This window comes from Spea bombifrons, chromosome 10 (assembly GCF_027358695.1).
Source record: "Spea bombifrons isolate aSpeBom1 chromosome 10, aSpeBom1.2.pri, whole genome shotgun sequence".
Taxonomy (NCBI): Eukaryota; Metazoa; Chordata; class Amphibia; order Anura; family Pelobatidae; genus Spea; species Spea bombifrons.
This window is the reverse complement of record NC_071096.1, coordinates 13,927,519-13,945,661: the sequence shown is the minus strand read 5'-3', so window position 1 is coordinate 13,945,661 and position 18,143 is coordinate 13,927,519. Positions and strand designations below refer to the sequence as shown.

The 18,143-nt window shown below is 41.6% G+C and overlaps 2 protein-coding genes across 4 annotated transcripts in view; both read right to left on the bottom strand.

The window, feature by feature from the left end:
- Positions 1-18,143, bottom strand: part of TSPAN4 (tetraspanin 4) — a 118,556-nt gene that overhangs the window by 40,182 nt on the left and 60,231 nt on the right. The window lies entirely within an intron of this gene.
- The window catches only part of CRACR2B (calcium release activated channel regulator 2B), a 247,844-nt gene continuing 241,767 nt past the window's right edge, over positions 12,067-18,143 (bottom strand). Inside the window, exon 11 of the mRNA XM_053448622.1 lies at positions 12,067-12,080. The gene's annotated coding sequence lies outside the window, so the exon portion shown is untranslated. The remainder of the gene's footprint in view (positions 12,081-18,143) is intronic.

Sequence of the window (18,143 nt, the reverse complement as noted above, 5' to 3'; positions counted from 1 at the left end):
AGGCTTTTCTTCTTACTTCCAAGCAGACTTCAAGAATAGCAGGCTGGTGATAAGACCAACGAAGCACCTTCTGTGGCTGGTAACCCTCTGGAGGAATGTGTGTGTGTGTAATGCTCAGTAGGAAAGTCATGCTATGGATATGCTTTCACATTAGATATAAGTGAAACATGAGTGACAGAAGCATGCGTCTTAACAGAACTACTAGTTGAGGTTGTCTGGATGACTTGAAGGTGCTAATTACTTCACACTGACTGATAGAGATAGAGATCACCACTACCGCTCCTTTCTCCTCCATCATTTTACGTAGAAGAGCCTACAGCACTCAAGTTCCATCATCCTGTTGCTAACATCTGTCCATACCTGGGAACTTTATGGCTCCGGCTACCGCCGGGATGTGGGCAGGGAATCCTGCTGATGTCTGTGGACGGTCCCGCTGACATTGGTGGGCAGTCCTGCTGACTGGACCGCTATTTAACGGAGAAATGAGCGGTGAGTGGGGAGTGTCACAATGGCGCCCCTACAACCCAGTTTTCCAGTGGTGAACTGGAGACCCGGAGCTTCTCCAATAGTCTCTGGGCAAAAGCCGAGCGTTCCCAGGTATGCATCTGTCACCGACTGGTTCTGTGTGTATATATATTCATGAAGTCTTAGAAGCCGTGGTTTTAACTGATCTTTAAATATCGTTACGTAGATATTTATATATTTCAGCAAAACAAATATCTAACATGTTTGCCTTTGGTACATGTTTTTGATTCGTCACTGAAAATGTCACAGCGGGTCTGAGTCCATGGGCAGTGTGCAAGAAGATGACTTCTTTGGTGGGGGTTGTGATTCTTAGTCTTCTGTCCACCACCAAAAATAGGCCCCGGACAGCACTGTCCACGAAGCAGAGTTAGGCATTTTACGTGATTGCAAGCACTAGACTCATCCAGTACAAAGTGTCTGTGTGTGTGATGTACGAGAGGCAGTTTACTGTGCCGCTAACCACAGGCCTGCTCATTAATTCTCAGCCTTTCCTTGAGAGAGAATAGCATCTCTGCCCGCATCTAATGCTGGGATTTTCTCTCAGTTGGATTTTTATGAAACAATGATCTTTAAAACCAAGATGTAAGTGACAGCGGAAAGGGAAAGAAAAAGGGGGAAAAGGTGGAAATAAAACCCCGTTTATCCCCACAAAGGTATTTCTGTTTCATTTAATGATTTTATTTCATCCTAGGCTTTTTGGCAGGAAATTTGTGGTTAGCTTACCTGGTTGCGTGTCCCACCCTCCCTCCCTTTATTTTGTTTGTTGGTTTGTGTTGTTTTGTCGCAGTCTGTGGGGCGGCAGCTTGCCAGGTATCCAGGGGGTTAATGTGCTGGTAAGTGAATTGTAGGTCACATCTGGTGGTAAGTTCTTGGCTGTCAGTGCTGGGAAGCTCAGGTCAGGGTGGGGGCATCCGGGTATGTCCCTTCCTTAAGTGGTATTTAGTTATGGTACCTGGATTACTTGGCAAGCTTGGTGTGTGCATTGTGTTTATTGTATATATTTACATGTTTGTGTTTTGAGTCATTGTTAACGCACCTATGTTTATTGTTTCAGGTTTTGGCGTGACAAAATAAAAAATAAAGTAAAATTTGGCTGTGGCCTTTTCTTATCCATATTCAATGGTGTGCGGTGTCATTATTGGGGTTAATGGGGGGTTAAGCCTAACCCGGAAAATTGAAGCTACAACAGTCATTACTTTTTTTTTTTTTTACAGTACTGTGTCATTCGTAAGTTTGATCTACAGATCTGCAGTCTTCACTTCAGAAAAGCATTTAGTGTGTATTAATAGCACCGAACCAACAGCTACACTCGGTTTAAACCCACATCATCTCAAACCTGAGGATCTTTGAAACCTTTTGCAACTTTTACTCGCTCATTTCTCATCACAGGCATTGCGCCTTCTCTGTCTGGTTTTAGTTTTAATGCTGTGTCATGCAACACGTTTCTCTATGCCATGTAGTCCATTAACCTTCCATTCCTGAGACCAAAAACAAGTTAAAAACGGGGCACAGAACATCCTCGGATAAATCACTGCCCCCTTTAAAGTCCTGTTTGACAAATGCCGTTAAAATGAGCCTTTGCAAAGCTGCGAGAAAGCACGATTATCACTCATATTTAGAAGAAAAATACTGCAGCAGCTTTCATTCCACAAGCGTGACCACGGAGAGTTCATGTACATATAATTCTACTTTCTGCAATAATTAGCGTGGGTGAGTCCTCCTCTTACATGTAATGGAAAACAATGCGATAATGGCAAGTATCGCAGCTTCCACTGGGTTACTGCTCAGAAGACCAACTGGAAGTCAAGCAGTGAGACCATTATACCCAGCAGCTTCACTTAATTGTTTGAGTGCCAAGAGGTGTGGGCCACTAGCTGCATCAGAGTGCAATAAACACCCCCTTTGGCACACACTGGGTTAAGCCTGCCCTCACAGTCTGTAAACTTATGTCGTATATGTTTAATATCCAAAAACCCCATTGGTAGCATGATGTAGTATATGCTCAATAAACGTGAACGGGTTTAAGTGGAAGGGCTGTAAGGAGATGCGGTTTCAACTGCCTCACTTCACTATTCATTACGGAGAGCCACCACTAGAATGTTTCTCCATGGGCCGTCATGTATAATGTGTAACGAGGCTTTGAAGAAATCACACTCATTTAACTATGCATTATACAGGGCCAGCCAAGCTCTTCCTGAATCAGAAGCTCACTGGGGTCAGCCATTCATAAAATAAAGTGCAACAAAGGAACACAACTTACCCTTTGGAGAGTAAACCTCATTGTCACAGACATCCCGTTCCTACCTCAAACCCAATCTAATGTCTTAGCGCAGCTCCATACTATTCCCTTCTGTGTTTCTTTCTATGTCATTCCCATCATTCCTCGCTTCTCTGCGGCTCTCCCCCGACTTGCCGCTCGGGGCCTTTCCTTTATTATTTCTTCCTTTCATAGTAGATGACATTCTACGGCACGATTAAACGTTCTGCTGCCTGCGGTGCCAGCGATACTTCACATTTATTTATTCATATAAGGCTGCTGTACTGAATTCGTATCCATGCACCTCAAGTGAAAACATTCACAAGAAAGAGTATGGCATGCAGTGGCAAGTTCTAGAAATAAAACATTCAGCCTGGGGTAAATATCAATGGCTAGTCATTCGTGTTACTTTATAAGTGAACTTGATTGTAAGCTCTGTGGAACAGGTGGGCAATGTGGGTTAAAATATTCAAGAAATAAAATCCTAAAAATAGAAGAAAATGACTGAATCCAAGTATGCTCGGCAAGGCTCTACTCGAAAAATACAGTTCTCAGAGTACCCAAAGTACAGCTCTCTATAAATATAAAAATATCTTTAAACAAGATATATAGTATTCCTTTATTTCCGTTTTCATAAGTTCCATTGGAACCTGGCCCTCCTAGTTTTCTCATTACTTTCGATCGTGAAAACCTGGAAGCTTACTTGGTTCTTGATCTTGTCAATACTGCCTCATGCCTATCCTACGTCTGTTGAAATTTGCTCACTGTATTAACCTCTCTACCACTTCTACCTGAAGGCTGCATACCTTATCTACTACCCTCTTAGATGTAAGGTAAGCAAGTTTTAATTCACTAAGTCTCCTACCCCATAGTTTTAGTCTAAGAGGTTTGTCCGTATATATGGACTGCAGCGATAATGCAGAATGCCCTCTCTGAGCTGCACTAGTTGGACCGGTTTTGGCCATTTCATGCAGTCAGGAAAGCGCTCCCGCTGAAATGAACGGACTGCGTTTTGTCCGTACTCACGGGGGGCTTGTTAGAATCACTAGCAGAAACTGGCTGGCGGTTAGTATGTGTTTACTGGGGGGAGAGTAAATGAGTCCCTTCATGCATATGCACAGGAAAGTATAAAGGTGACACTCATTTATCATATCTATTAACGTGCACATGATAACTACACCGTCCAGATAATGCCCCAGTCATAGCCACTCTCTCCTCCAAGGTATTCATGTTGAGATCCTGATATTTTTTTATCCTGTAAACAATTCACCAGAATATATATCTGACTGGGTTTCCTGATCCTCTATTCAGAGTCTGACAGGAGACTCTCACTGCCTACACATATAATAATGCATTTATTTTCCTTAAATATCATTATTTTATCATCGGTGTCTTGGTGATTGTTCTCGATCACGGTTAACTCAGAAATCCCTGAAATTAGCTCCGCATCTCCCGTGTATCATTTCCAATACTTAGGAGCCACTTCATGTGGACGACCTCTTAAGAGGATACTAGAAGTATCAGCAAAAACCAAACATTTATTCATTTGGAAATGGTTCTGTAGAAAATTACTGCCCTGTCTGCAAGATACCTGGAAAAGCTCTGCATCCCTCTGCGCTAATTCTATTTATTCATAGGTGGCAACTTCTATTTAGTCAGGGCAAAAACGAAATAGGAGCCCAGGGATTTGGAGACCAGGTTATTCGGAATGGGGAGACCTGCATATAATGCGTTTTCTTTTTAATCGTTACCATCTGCGTTACTCAACGCTCACACGAACAGAGACTCAATCATGGCTGTCTGTCCCCATGGGAAGATCTAACTTAAGATCACATTAGAAGGAGATTGTGCATGCAAACGCTTTTGTACGGTGACTGGCTGAAGAAATTAATCTCATTCATCACTTTCAGCGGTTGGTTTTAACCAGCCAGTTTCAACAAGTAAATGCATTTGAAAGGGTAGAAGAAAACGTAACTAAATGTTCTCAAAATGTTAGGTACCGTTAGCCCGGGGATAACTGGGGATTAAAGTCGGCTGTGGCACTTTAAGGCCACTGGCCAATAAATGGCGTGCTTGCAGCTATACACTACATACTACAAAGTGGCGGTAAAGGTTTATGGAGGCTGGGCATTTAAGTCTACCCTTAGTATTTTACGGGTGCCTTACTTGTTGGTATCATCCTACTTACCTTTAGTAGGGTTAGCAGGGCCGGCCTTTGGGGTGTGCGACCTGTGCGACCGCCAGGGGGGGGGGCGCCGGGTCTGCCGCTGCGAGGTCCGACGCCGCTGCCCCCTCTGCACCTAAATTAAAACATCTGGGTTTTTTTTGTTTTGTTTTTTTTAAACTTTATTTAACATCCTCCATGTTAAATAACGGTTTTTTTTAACTTTAACATGGAGGATGTTAAATAAAGTTAAAACAAGCTTTTGCTTGGAGAACCCACACATTATGCTAGAACCGTTCCGTTATACGATTTAAATAATTGATTCCAGGAAAGAAGGAGTTAAGAACCATTTCAGAGACTGCAATAACTCTGCACAAGGAAAAGGGCAAAGAGCACCATCCCTTAAAAATCAGAGGCTTTGATCAATATTACATGAGAGGACTGCAGAAAAATGGACACAGCAGCAGATCAATGAGTAGCGGATGATATCAGCCTGATAAGTAGGAGAGATAATTCCCAGTAGGTAACGGTAACCAGGTCGCCTCCACCAGACTATTACAGTCGGAATCATAATACTTAGACAGCAAACGTATACATCTGGCCTTGGCACTGCGGGTAATCCTAATCCATACAGAGAACCCCAGTAAAGGATAAGGAATACAATTCCAAAGTTCCAAATACATCAGTGTGAAGCGTCTGCTTAGTGGTTCACCGGACGCAGTATTCAGTTGTTGAATTGAGGTTTTGATTGTAATCTTAGCATCCACCAGAGCGGAATTACTCCCATCTACACGGCTCCGAGGATATTCACTGTCACTGGTTTGCACTGGAAAGTGTCACAGAAGAAGCCACAATAAAGCAAAGTGACAATCTGTGATATCTAGAGGTCCCCGGCATCCAAGGGCTCCATACGATCTGATTACAGAATCCATTAGTCCAACCACAGCAAGTACAATCATGGCTGGGGGTTAGTGAATCGGATCTTCTAGAATTTATCAGGGTTAATAACTGCAGCTAACGGAAAGATTATGGGATCTAAATATGTATAGTATGTAAGAAGAATGAGAGAGAGGGGAGGCAATCTTACTGAAAAGGAGCAGAGACTTTAGAAAAAGAGGTCATAATCTAAACAAGAGGGCCGGGGGCTTAGATGTGATGTAAGGAGAGGGGCTGGCTTTTTATCTGCTGTCATATTCTACATACCGCCTATATTCTATGTAGGTAATGTTGACGTTTTCCATGTCACGTGAGGTAGTTGTATCATTTTCTCAATAACAGTCTTCTGATTCAGGCTGGCACATGTCGGCCGGACAGAGGATTCACTGCAAGAGTTAAACGTAGATGCCTGGGGCAGAACAAGCAAATGTCTTGGAACAAGGCAGACATGCTGGAATCTACTGGGCAACCAAGAACAACTTGGCACCAAACTACCATTTCCTATAGAAGTGAAATATACGACTTCCAACATCCTGGGACAGTCACTTATTTTGTCAAATGGGTTGGGAACATTTGGGATTAGATGGTCTCCTTTGAGGTACAAGGCAAGGGGATAATGGGCCAAAAGTGGGATGACCTGGTCATAACCGGTGGGACACCACTGGGAGTGTGCAGTCTGCCTCGCGATCTCCAAAAGCACAGCACAATGTATGTCGCTGTTAGTCTGCATACTGTTACATTTATATATTATTACAATTCATTTGTCTTTGCTGATAAAACCATTTGCAGTTTTCTCTGTCACAGAAAAAAGTTGTCTAAATACCCGACACGGCAGGGTTTTTTTTCTTGGCATCTAAGTGCCAAAATAACACAAGGACTCAGTTGAGCCAAGACTATCACAAAATTACAAGCAGCAGCAGATAGGTGGCTTTTCAGAAACCGGATAATTCTTTGAGGGTGGTTACCCCTGATCAATAACTCTGAAATAATAATGAACCATCCATGCATCCACGCTACAGAGCAGGACTAAACGTACAAAGCACAGCGGTAGGTTTTTTATGTTGTATTCTCTTTATTCTAAAAGCATGGCTCATATATCTAGTCTCACCACACACAACTTTTCTGTTGATTATTTATAATTATGTTCAAATGCGATGGACGAGTATTATTTGTCCAATAATTTGTGGCTAAGAAGTCAAACAGATATCCAGGATTTTGACCTCTGTCACGAGTCAACTACACTACGAAGCCATGAAATAAATGCCTCGCCTCTAGCAGTGACCCGAGTAACCTTTACCTCCTTTAAGGATCAATTCAATTTTAAGTCATCTGTTTTCCGGTGGTTCGCTTGGCCTTCCACAAACCCAATTATAACTCACACCTTGCCTTGCCCGAGCTTACAGATAACAAACATACACGTGGTGTGAATGGCAAGCACATGCTTCCAGCGGTTTTGTTTGAATGGATTGTGTTCTAAGGTACACATCGAAACACGAAGGAAGCATAGAATTATGTCTCGACTGCATCGGCTGGGATGTTTGCCATCTGCTTTATTTTAGTGATATGTTATTAAATTAAAAAGGAGGTAAAGGCACCACATTTAGACTAAAGCGAAGAAGCAGAGATGCAGAAGGAGTCTCTAGTGGGCGAGAGGTTGGTGCACAGTAAAGAATTCAGTTTGTCTTGAAACACGTAACCTACTGGCGTAGAAGGACGGGGATACATAGTCGGCACACTTTGGAAGCGCTCTCTTCCTTAAGATGTGGGCGGACAGACAATAGCGCGCTGTAAATTCGCTCTCATTGCTGATAGATCTGCCGTTGTATTGTCACACTGACTTCTGCAATTCCCTGACATCTTTCTTCCTGGGCTCGCCCTACGCCTGCTTTGTGACAGATAAAAAACCCCTTTCTTTTACTATTTGTTTAACCTCATTCAAAAAAAAAAATCCTGCCCTCTTAATTGGTCTTAAAAGGGGTTTTTAGGTGCACGGGTGACCTTTTTTTCTTATCGACAGCTTGCAGGCACTTAGTTAGGGAATTAGATTAATTGGAAGAAGGTTTTCTTTGTATCTCTTGTGAGATAGCAGTAGGCACCTTCTGCAAATTGAAAATAACAGCTTACACACCCTCTCATTATAAATGATTCCACTATTCCTTCTTACACACCAGCACTTCCAGACATTATAAGGTGTGGGACCGGGGTAAGCAATGTGTCCCCTCACTAGTAACGCGGCACCATTGGACACCTCGAGACCTCAGTCTGCACAGTCCCGTGTTACCAGTTGTACAGCATTAAAATATTATACTTTTTTTTTTTGCACGGTTATGGGATTGCAGAATGTTCTAGTATTTATTGTATTCAACATATGATTTATCATGGAAGATCTAGTTTACGTTGTAATTATTATGTGCACTGACACATAGACAAAGGAATTAATATACTGTAGCTTGTAAAACGGAGTGAGGGACAGCTCCTGGCTGAAGAGCTATGCATAGAGGCAATTTTGCCATCAAACGTATCTCAACAAAAGATAGCAAACAGCCATCAAGCGGCAGAGAGTACAAAAGAACAATTTGTTGAAACGTGCTCAGAAACCCAAGGAATTAGGTGGTTGAGGAAAAGCTTTCCAATGGGAGAACAAGAATATACATTATATACGTTCACACAGCTGAGAATGAAAGTTCACCTACACCTAGGCTAAAGACGTAACCGTTTATTTCTTTTGGCAAGCACATTACAGCATCTACTCTGCTCAAATCCATCGCAGATATAATTCTGTTATTTTTTTAGCTCACTATATTAGAATTCTTGGGGGTCAAACATTTACATAATTCTTTTAGTTCAGTCTACACATTGTTTATGGCATTCGTGTCAGGGTTTTGGATGGCCACTCCAATACTTTCGCTTAGTTATCTATAAGCTATTGTGTCATAACATTAGAGATTTGCTTAGGATTATTGCCCTGCTGGAAGACCAAGTTGTGACCAAGTTTTAACTTTCTAGGTGATGTCTTAAGGAGTTGCTTCAGTATTTCTACATAAACCACTTTCCTCATGATGCCATCTATTTACTGCAGTGCACCTGTCCAGCAAAACACCCCCAACATCATGATGCTGCCACCCCGATGCTTTACAGCTGGGATGTCTTCTTTGGATCAAAAGTCTCACTCTTTTTCCTCAATACAAAGTGTAGATCATTATGAACAAACAGTTAACATTTTGTTTCATCTGACCAGAGGACCCTCCTCCAAAAGCCTAGGCCATGTCCTGGTGATCACCTTCAAACTTCATTCTATGGTGATCTTGGACTATGTGCTTTTTCCTGGCATGACAGCCCTTCAGGCCGTGATAATGTAGCACTTAATGATGAATACAGATACTTTGGATACCTGATGCCTCAAACTCCTCCACAAAGTCAGACCTAGGAGTTGATGTGCTCCACCTTCATGATCTATGCAGTGTCTGAATATAATTGTTTGTACAGTTGATGGTGGCATCTGCAATTGTTTGCAAATTGCTCCTATGGAGGAACTGCAATTGTGGAAGTCAGCAATTTTTTTTCTACGGTCTTGGCTGCGTTGCTTGGGTTTTATTATCAAGGGCAAACAAGCCCTGGCTCTACAGCCACAGATGCCAATTAACTCCTAATGATGTCAGCGGGGCAATCAGTTCTTAAAAAGTTGTTACATCGATTTCTGGAATCTTCTAGACTGTTTAAAGACACAGTTAACGTGGTGTATGTCAACTTTCACCCACTCCAATTATGATATAGTGAATAAAAGCTGAAATATGTCTATAATTGATTTTTTTTAAATGACCTCTGATGTGCAGAGAGCAGATCCCATAATTGACTTGCCAAAAATGTACAGTAACATGAAATATGTGGAGTTGTGAAAACTTGAATGTCTTTAGCATAGGTGTAAACTTTCTGCCTCAGCTCTATGTATATATTGTATACACAACGATAACATATCACTCTGGTCTTACATGATGGAGTTTTGTGTGTGCAAGTCCTTGCTTCGATTAGATTATAAAGCTCCACAGGGTAAGAATTCTCAAATTTGATGTACTCTGGAACTTCACGTTCACCTATAATTACAAGCATTTCTCCCTGCAGTGAATCCCCTCAATGTTCATACTCCCAGGTACACGGCTCCTGTTTAATAATATGGTGTGGACTTGGTGGCCTTTACAAAATCAAAAAATAAAAACAGTTCTTAGGGTAGATGCCTGTAGATTTCTGAAATGGGAGATCAACAGTGACAAGGACAAAGGAGTTAATGGGCAGTATATAAGAAGGAACAAAATAGAGCGTGTGATTTTTTTTTTGGTTTGGGGTGAATTAGTGAATTAGAATAAGTAGAAAGAACAAATATTCAGAAAAGCTGGAAAAATGAAACAGATATGAGGCAAGCCTCGAAACTGGGTATACGAGGTGAAATGGCGTAGAGAGCCAAGATAAAGGGAGAGGCAACGGAGACTGAAAAGAGGCAAAAGAGTAAAGTGCGGAGTGTAAAAGGAGGAAGGTGAGGAAAGATCAATGTGAAAATGAGAGCAGTTTGAAGAACAAAACAATATGATGTGAAAATATTTAGACTAATTAGTAGGACACGTGAGGTGCAGGTACGGGGCATAGATTTGGTATGTATTAAGATGGGGAATCAACAGATTGTAGGCTGAACTATGAAAGACATAAACGATCAAAGAGCGGAAGAGGGGCCCATGACGATAACTCTGTGTTTATGCCTAAGGACACCTGCCTCATGGAGCCCTAAAAAACACGTTCTGCAACAAGCGAGAAGGGAAAACAAATGAATTGACCTTAAACCCTTGTTATATCTGTGCCATCGTTAATACATCTAGTAATAGGACAGGAACACGTGTCACCATTATCTAGTTTCTAAACCTTAACTGACCAGACACAGGATGGTAGCGGCTGAAACCCTACATCTGCGCTGAGTATATTTACTCCTAAATCATCTTTAATGGACCCGGTGGGCTCAGGTCCTGAAGGACAGTAGTTATTGAAGTGACACAATCTTCATTTTCAGCCCCCAGAGCCCCAGCTCTGCATGGTGGACCGATCTTCCATCCATCACTATGCACACAAAACCCGAAGTGCTGTATAGCTGGACATAAATGAGAAGTGGGTGGAAGAAAGACAAGCAGGAGTTTTTTTAATGTGCTTTTTTGTGTGATAGCACTATTTATTAAACACATGCTCAACCAATGTTTCACTACAGATCCTACTTCATGACTCAATGTGACTTAACTGACTGAAAATCATGAAAATTCATACATGAATGAGGTTTTTGTCATAATGTCCACATTATAGGGAAGAACTAAATGTGTTGGGAAGAAACTGAATACAGCAAATAGAGAGCCCAGACACCATGTGAGAGATGAATACTGAATTTATTGAGGGTCAATAGGGCAGAAGAATAAATTCAAATATTTCCCCTGGGAGACTGTTTCCGTTACAAACCGAGCTTTAGGAAGATGGTCTTATGCTGTATATTGATTTATACTGAGTAAGAAAGACAAGGACTGAAGCCAGCAATAAAAGTGTTAATGGCAATTTGTGTCTTGCCGAGCAATGTGTTAGGATCATACTATTACAAAGAAGGAAAGGAAATAGCCCCATCGAGAAGACGTCATCCAGTAAGATGCAAATTGGGAATATCAGCAGTGGAAATTGTTTTATTTATTGCACAATGGGACGTTCCTGCTACTATGTATGGGAAATGCATGTGAAATACCCAACACCTGAACAGAGATGCACAGAAGCTCTGCTATAACTGGAAGAGAAGATGAGAAGATCCTCTAATTTACAGAGACAGGAGTAATTATTTATAATAATGATAATATATTATATATATATATATATATATATATATTGCAGCAGACACAATATTGGGTTACTTTCTTCCATAAAACAAAATGTTACAGTGGATAAAGCGTGCATATTATTATTATATTTTATTTATATAGCGCCAATAATTTACACAGCGCTTCTTACAATAGATATATTTAAGGGATTAAAATATATAAACTAGGATTGACAGTCCAAACTACCCTATTTTGTAAAGAGGACTCTATCTGTAGTTACCAGTGTCCGTATTACCAGTATTTGCTTTTCTTTAGTAAATCTATTGTGGAAAGGTGCTCTGGGTCAGAACTCCAAATTCTAGGTGATCTTCTCAGATGAAAAGTCAACAACTATTAAGTAATCATAGTGTGCGTCCTTAAGAAGGATTTTCCTGCAGCTTGAATCTGAACAACCTTAACGTTAAATACAGAGAAGCCTAGAAAGCTCATCTGAACACCACATGCTACAGAAATGCATCTATAATATGATTATTTGATTTATAGAGCACCTACATATTCCACAGAGCCACCAACCCGAGCCTATGAGTGTGGAAAGTGTAAAGATAACCAGGCAGGGCTGTGGTACAATCAAGTAACCAAACTTTACATTAAGAGGCAATAAATCAACCCTTAAATATTAAACTTGCAGTGAATTGTGAGATGCAGACACTGATGGTTTCCCCTGAGAACTAAGAAAGCCTTCAGCGCAGCCTCCTTGCCTGAAACGAGATCCTGGAGAATTTGGTCCAGCAGTTCCAGCCTAATATGTCTTCATACTATAAACCAGAGACTGGCATTCATGTACCTATGCATTTACTTCAGTTTTCTAGTGCATTTGCTATTCATGCACTTTTTGTTTTGATGTTATTTACAACAGATTGTTCGATTCAGCAAACTTATTTCTTATTAATACTGATCCTTTTCTAAAATGTTTGTTGTAGCCAATAATCCTGCAGACTTTAGGGGCTGATGTCTACATAATGTTTGGCAGTAAGGACAGGTACTGTGAGAATCGGAGCCATGCTAGCAGGCTTTGAAACCTTCTGGCAGGTAGATAGTTTGTGCAGAACGGCGGTGGGAGACCCTCTACGGGGGAAGACACGCTGCTGGTACCCCATAAGCCCTTCAAGCGAAAGAGTGTTATCTGGTAAAGAGAAGCCTTGATCATATTTAGTGAAGGCTTTTGATGTCTGTATCAATATTCAGCCAAACACATCTCCTGAACATAATATACTCTCCATCAGCCAGTGCCGTGGAAAACACTCATTTATTTCAATGGCAGCGCTTCCCTTACACTGAATGGCTGCTTCAAACCCCAATCAGTAGAGAAAACCCTCAAACCACGGAGGAGGCTGGGAGCGGCACCTCTCGGTTGTTACATTTCATTAGGTTTAACTCCTTTACTGGTGATTCTTGATGATGGCTCAATTTTTTAGGACATCTCCCAGCCCTGATGGAAAATGTTTGCATTGTCCTTAGGCTGCCTTTAAATTAAGGTGATATACGGAGGGTGTGAGAGGAGGCCCGCTGCACAGAGAGGGCGTGAGAGGAGGCCGGTGCACAGAGAGGGCGTGAGAGGAGGCCGGTGCACAGAGCAGGCGTGAGAGGAGGCCGGTGCATATGGGGGGGGATGAGAGAGGAGGCCGGTGCATATGGGGGGGGTGAGAGAGAGGAGAGGAGGCCAATAAAAAAAGGTTGAAGTTTCACAGGAAAGAGGTTGCTATGATAGAAACCACAATGTACCTCTAATTTACCAATACCGTCGATTTAATTTTACCGGTGAATGTAAACTTTTGCATTCTTGAATATTTGCTGCTATTGCTTTTTCTCCTGGGACACATTTTTTTCTCTCAATATTCAGATTTTCCCAGTTTACAAATTAATAATCTTATTTTAGTTAATTTGTTAATAATACATGAGATGGTAACGTCACCAGAGGAAAAGTGCTAATACTTTGAAAAATATCTTCTTTGTAATGAATTTGCTCCAGATTGAGGCTCCTCAGATGACATCCTCTGTACGCATTATGATAACACTGCGATTGCACAAAGGGGTTAAATTCTGGAAGTGAAGCACGACGCCAGTAAAGTCAACAGAATCATACGACAGATCTAGCGTCATCTGTAACACAACCAAATATATGGGTCTCATGCTGTTAGAATAATGTATAATTACATGTGATATTTAAGCATTACATCTGTGAGTAATTAAAACTCCATCATAGACCCGTAGCAGATATCGATATATCTATTTATGAATATTATATATATATATATACACATTTACGCTTCCAGACACGCTGCCAATATGTCCCTTGTTAGGCAAACCTCCAAAGCTGTTTAAACAACGCTACTCAGTCGACCAACAGGAACCTTAATAAAAAAATTCTACTGGATTTTCTATGTAAGCCCGAGAGCTCTTCAATTACTGCCAATCACAACGTACTCGTGAATCCTTTTTTTCCTCTATGCAAATCACTGCAGACAGAGAAGATTGTATTCCTAGAGATATAAAGCTCTAGGTGCCATAGAGGTGTGCTGACTGCATACATACATAGAACACCAAAGCAGTCCAAATCCAGGGATCGCAGGGATTCAGCCAGAACGAACACAAAGAATTACGAAGGACCTTTAAAAACGCCTTCATACTCACTGTATGAGAGATGGGAATGACAATTCAAGGAGTGCAAAGGAGCAAAAAACATTTCATCGGCACAGAGATCATTATGACCAATAATGGTTTTAGAGAAGATGGGAGGACCCTAGAATACTAGAATAGCGAAAGAATGAATCACTTTAATGTCATTTATTTACAACAGAAATCCTTGTACCTCAGATCTGTTACTTGTATTTTGTACAAAATAAAATGTCCAAAAATGCATTTAAAACAGTTTAATGTCCTTCACATCCTCATTAAAGAAGAATGCATATTTAAGTACTTTAATACACATTCTTCAAAAAATGAAATGAAAGACTTAGAAGCTGTAGCCCTGTTACAGCAGCTGCCAAACTCCTCCATGGTCTGACATTTCTTGCCACTGATTAGTAGGTGAGCACTTTCACATGCACCGGGTTTGAACAGAACCCCCCCATAGGTTTGTAAAAGTGACACCGCAACATTTTAAAGGGACCACACAGCTATTATATGCATTAAAGTGAATATGATGGCTTGGGTGACCCTTTAATGCACGAGTTGCCTTTTCATGTGAAGGACAAAGTTAGAAACCACTATCTTTTGAAAATAGCCCGTGCCATCTCCAGCCTTACCAATCTGCTGGAGTTCCCTTAACACAAGCTGGCCACGTATTTTTGCCAAGAAATTAGATTCAGTCTATACATTGTCAAACCGCTAGCAAATGTAGAGAGACAATATTTTTGGCTGATGTCATGTAGGGGCTCGAACCGAATACATGCAGTCAGGAGAATAAATTAGACCTCCATATGCCTTTGGGTTTACACACCATGGCCCCTGATGCAGAAATAAGAGATATCAGCTTCGAATGACCGCAGTTCTATTATATTACAACGAATAGTGTTGCGTGTCATATCTTTGCAAAATTAGTACCTTATGTTTATTTACTTCATGCTGTAATGCGTGACGACCACATTCATACGTGGCCACAGCCATTTCACCCAAAACTGGATAAATACATGTATTTGAGGGGATCTCAAATACATGTATTTATCCAGTTTTGAAGCATTTGGCGTTGCGTATGTGCAATCTGCGTGGCCATGGGCATTGCGCAATGTGATATCCATGGATGAGCGCACCGCTCATTCACACTCACTAACACCGGGTCTCCCAGAATTGAGTCCCTACAGGTTTGATTATACCACGAGAATGCTTTCTCAAAATTGCAGGTATGGGCCTGACCAGGCATTCCTTTCAATGGCATCCCAGTTCCATCCTTTCCCATTTACATGCTGCCAGATTCAGTATTACCAATACACTGGAAAGTTGCTTGAAGAACCGATAACCAAAACGTAAACCCAATTGTCACTGCTCGCATAATAATTCGGACATATCAGATAAAACTAGCATTGTATCTACACATCTGCTACTAATTTAGAGAGTATAAAGCATACATGGTATTTTGCCCCCTTTAAAATAAGGGAGCGTAAGAGTTAACGGGCACTTGGGACAAACTCCCAACACTAACTTCAAATTTCACAATTCGAGTCACAGGTTGCCATGAACTGTATGCGCTTTATACATGCGGCTTACAAACGCCTACAACAATGTAACACGTAACAACGGGCAGATATTACATGCATAAAATGCAATGAATGGAATTTCTCTCGTTACATTATCATACACCGATATCTAATCTGTTCTTGTACAAGTCTCTAGAAGCCCACAGAATTTACATATGACCCTGGTGGCCGCAGCGGAGTCTTGTGGGTAGCACGGTTATAATTTGCTGATCTGTTTCATTATAGCAGCGGCCATAATTCCTTCCATACGCCGACTAATGCCTTGGAGAGAGTGACATCTGATGCAGAGATGTCAATTAACGCTCCGGCTCCCAGTGGAGTTCTTGGCATTTCTGAAGAGGGAGCAAATATTTCTACACACGCTTTTTAAATACAGGGATAGAATCTTATCTTCAACAAATATGTCCAGTTCATTTAACGTGCCTGTTCTCTAAACTGCAAACCATGGCGAGTGCAAATCGATTTCCGGCTCGTATTTTTAACCCTAGCTTTAAAGCAGTATTTAGACACATTCTCTTATTTGTACAATAAACAAAACTGTTTTATGAGACCTAAAAATCAAACTTTGCAATATATACCGTATTTGCTCGATTATAAGACGACCCCGATTATAAGACGACCCCTCAAATTTTGGATCTTATTGGGGAAAAAAAAGAAAAGGCCTGAATATAAGACGACCCTAATGGGAAAAAAATCAAAACCACTGTTTTTGTCATAAAAATAGTTTAATCATTAACATATAACAACCAGATTATCTGTAAAATAAACACACTTAAAATCTGACACTCACTCATATGCACTTTTAAAATCTAACACTCACTCATATGCACTTTTAAAATCTGACACTCACTCATATGCACTTTTAAAATCTGACACTCACTCATACGCACTTTTACACGATGACACAGGGGAATGGTGGTAGTAATGTGGTGGTTTCTTATTGCATGTGTATAGTGTTTTTTTTTTTCTTTCTTACCTGTCAGTGGGTATACGTCCCATCAACTTGTCCCATCAACATGTCCCATGCTCCTCAGTCACGCTTAAAGGGGTCTGGGAATCATGGGAAATGTAGTTCACTAGGTTGTGCCCCAAATTGAACCAGCTATGCAAATCATTCCTACCTGACAGTCTATGCTCCTCTTCACAAATTGTGAACAGGAGCACAGACTGTCAGGTAGGACTGATTTGCATAGAATCAAAGGCAAAAAACGTAAAAAACGAAGCTGGGTCATGTGAGAACAACGCGACCCACGTGACCCGCGCATCTATTATCTGTTATTCGGCCGCATCGGAGGATGCTGCTGCCGCAGATCACGGAGGCGGCGGCTGCTGCCGCGGATCACGGAGGCGGAGGCGGCGGCTGCCGTGTATACGGAGGCGGCGGCTGCCGCGGATACGGAGGCGGCGGCTGCCGCGGATACAGAAGCGGCGGCTGCCGCGGATACAGAAGCGGCGGCTGCCGCGAAAACAGAAGCGGCGGCTGCCGCGAAAACAGAAGCGGCGGCTGCCGCGAATACAGGCGGCGGTGGCTGCAGCTGATATGGCGGCGGCTGCCGATGGAATTGTAAGGTATCGTGGGGGATGATCTGAGGTCTGATTACAAGACGACCTCGATTATAAGACGAGGTCGGTTTTTCAGAAGTTTTTTTCTGGAAAAAACCTCGTCTTATAATCGAGCAAATACGGTATATGTGTTAAAGTATTCAAAATATGAAAATATTTATCAAGCATTCTAAACTCTCTTCAAATCTCCGACCTTCAACAATATTTCTACCAATCACTCATCTCCTCCCATTTACTACCTCTGCCCTTTAACCCCTTCCCCACTAGCCCATTTCTTATTTATTATCTGTATTTCACTGGGAGAGCTGTGATTTGAGCTCACGAGCTGGCACAACCCAGTACAATGCAGTCCCGTGAGGGATCTTCTGAAGCTCCATCTGGCATGTTGGCCACTAATATATTTGGGTCAGTGGCCATCTACACCAGCAGGGGATCTAGTAATCCACTTATATTCACAGTGCTCAACCGTATACAAACCATTTTGTGTATTGATATAGTGTTTATGATAATTCCCCTGGTAAATTCAGGGGAGATGGCAGCTATGATACTGATCCTAATCTTTGATTTACATCTAAAAGTTCCAAGTAATCATGGCCGCCGCAGAAGGAAGCCAC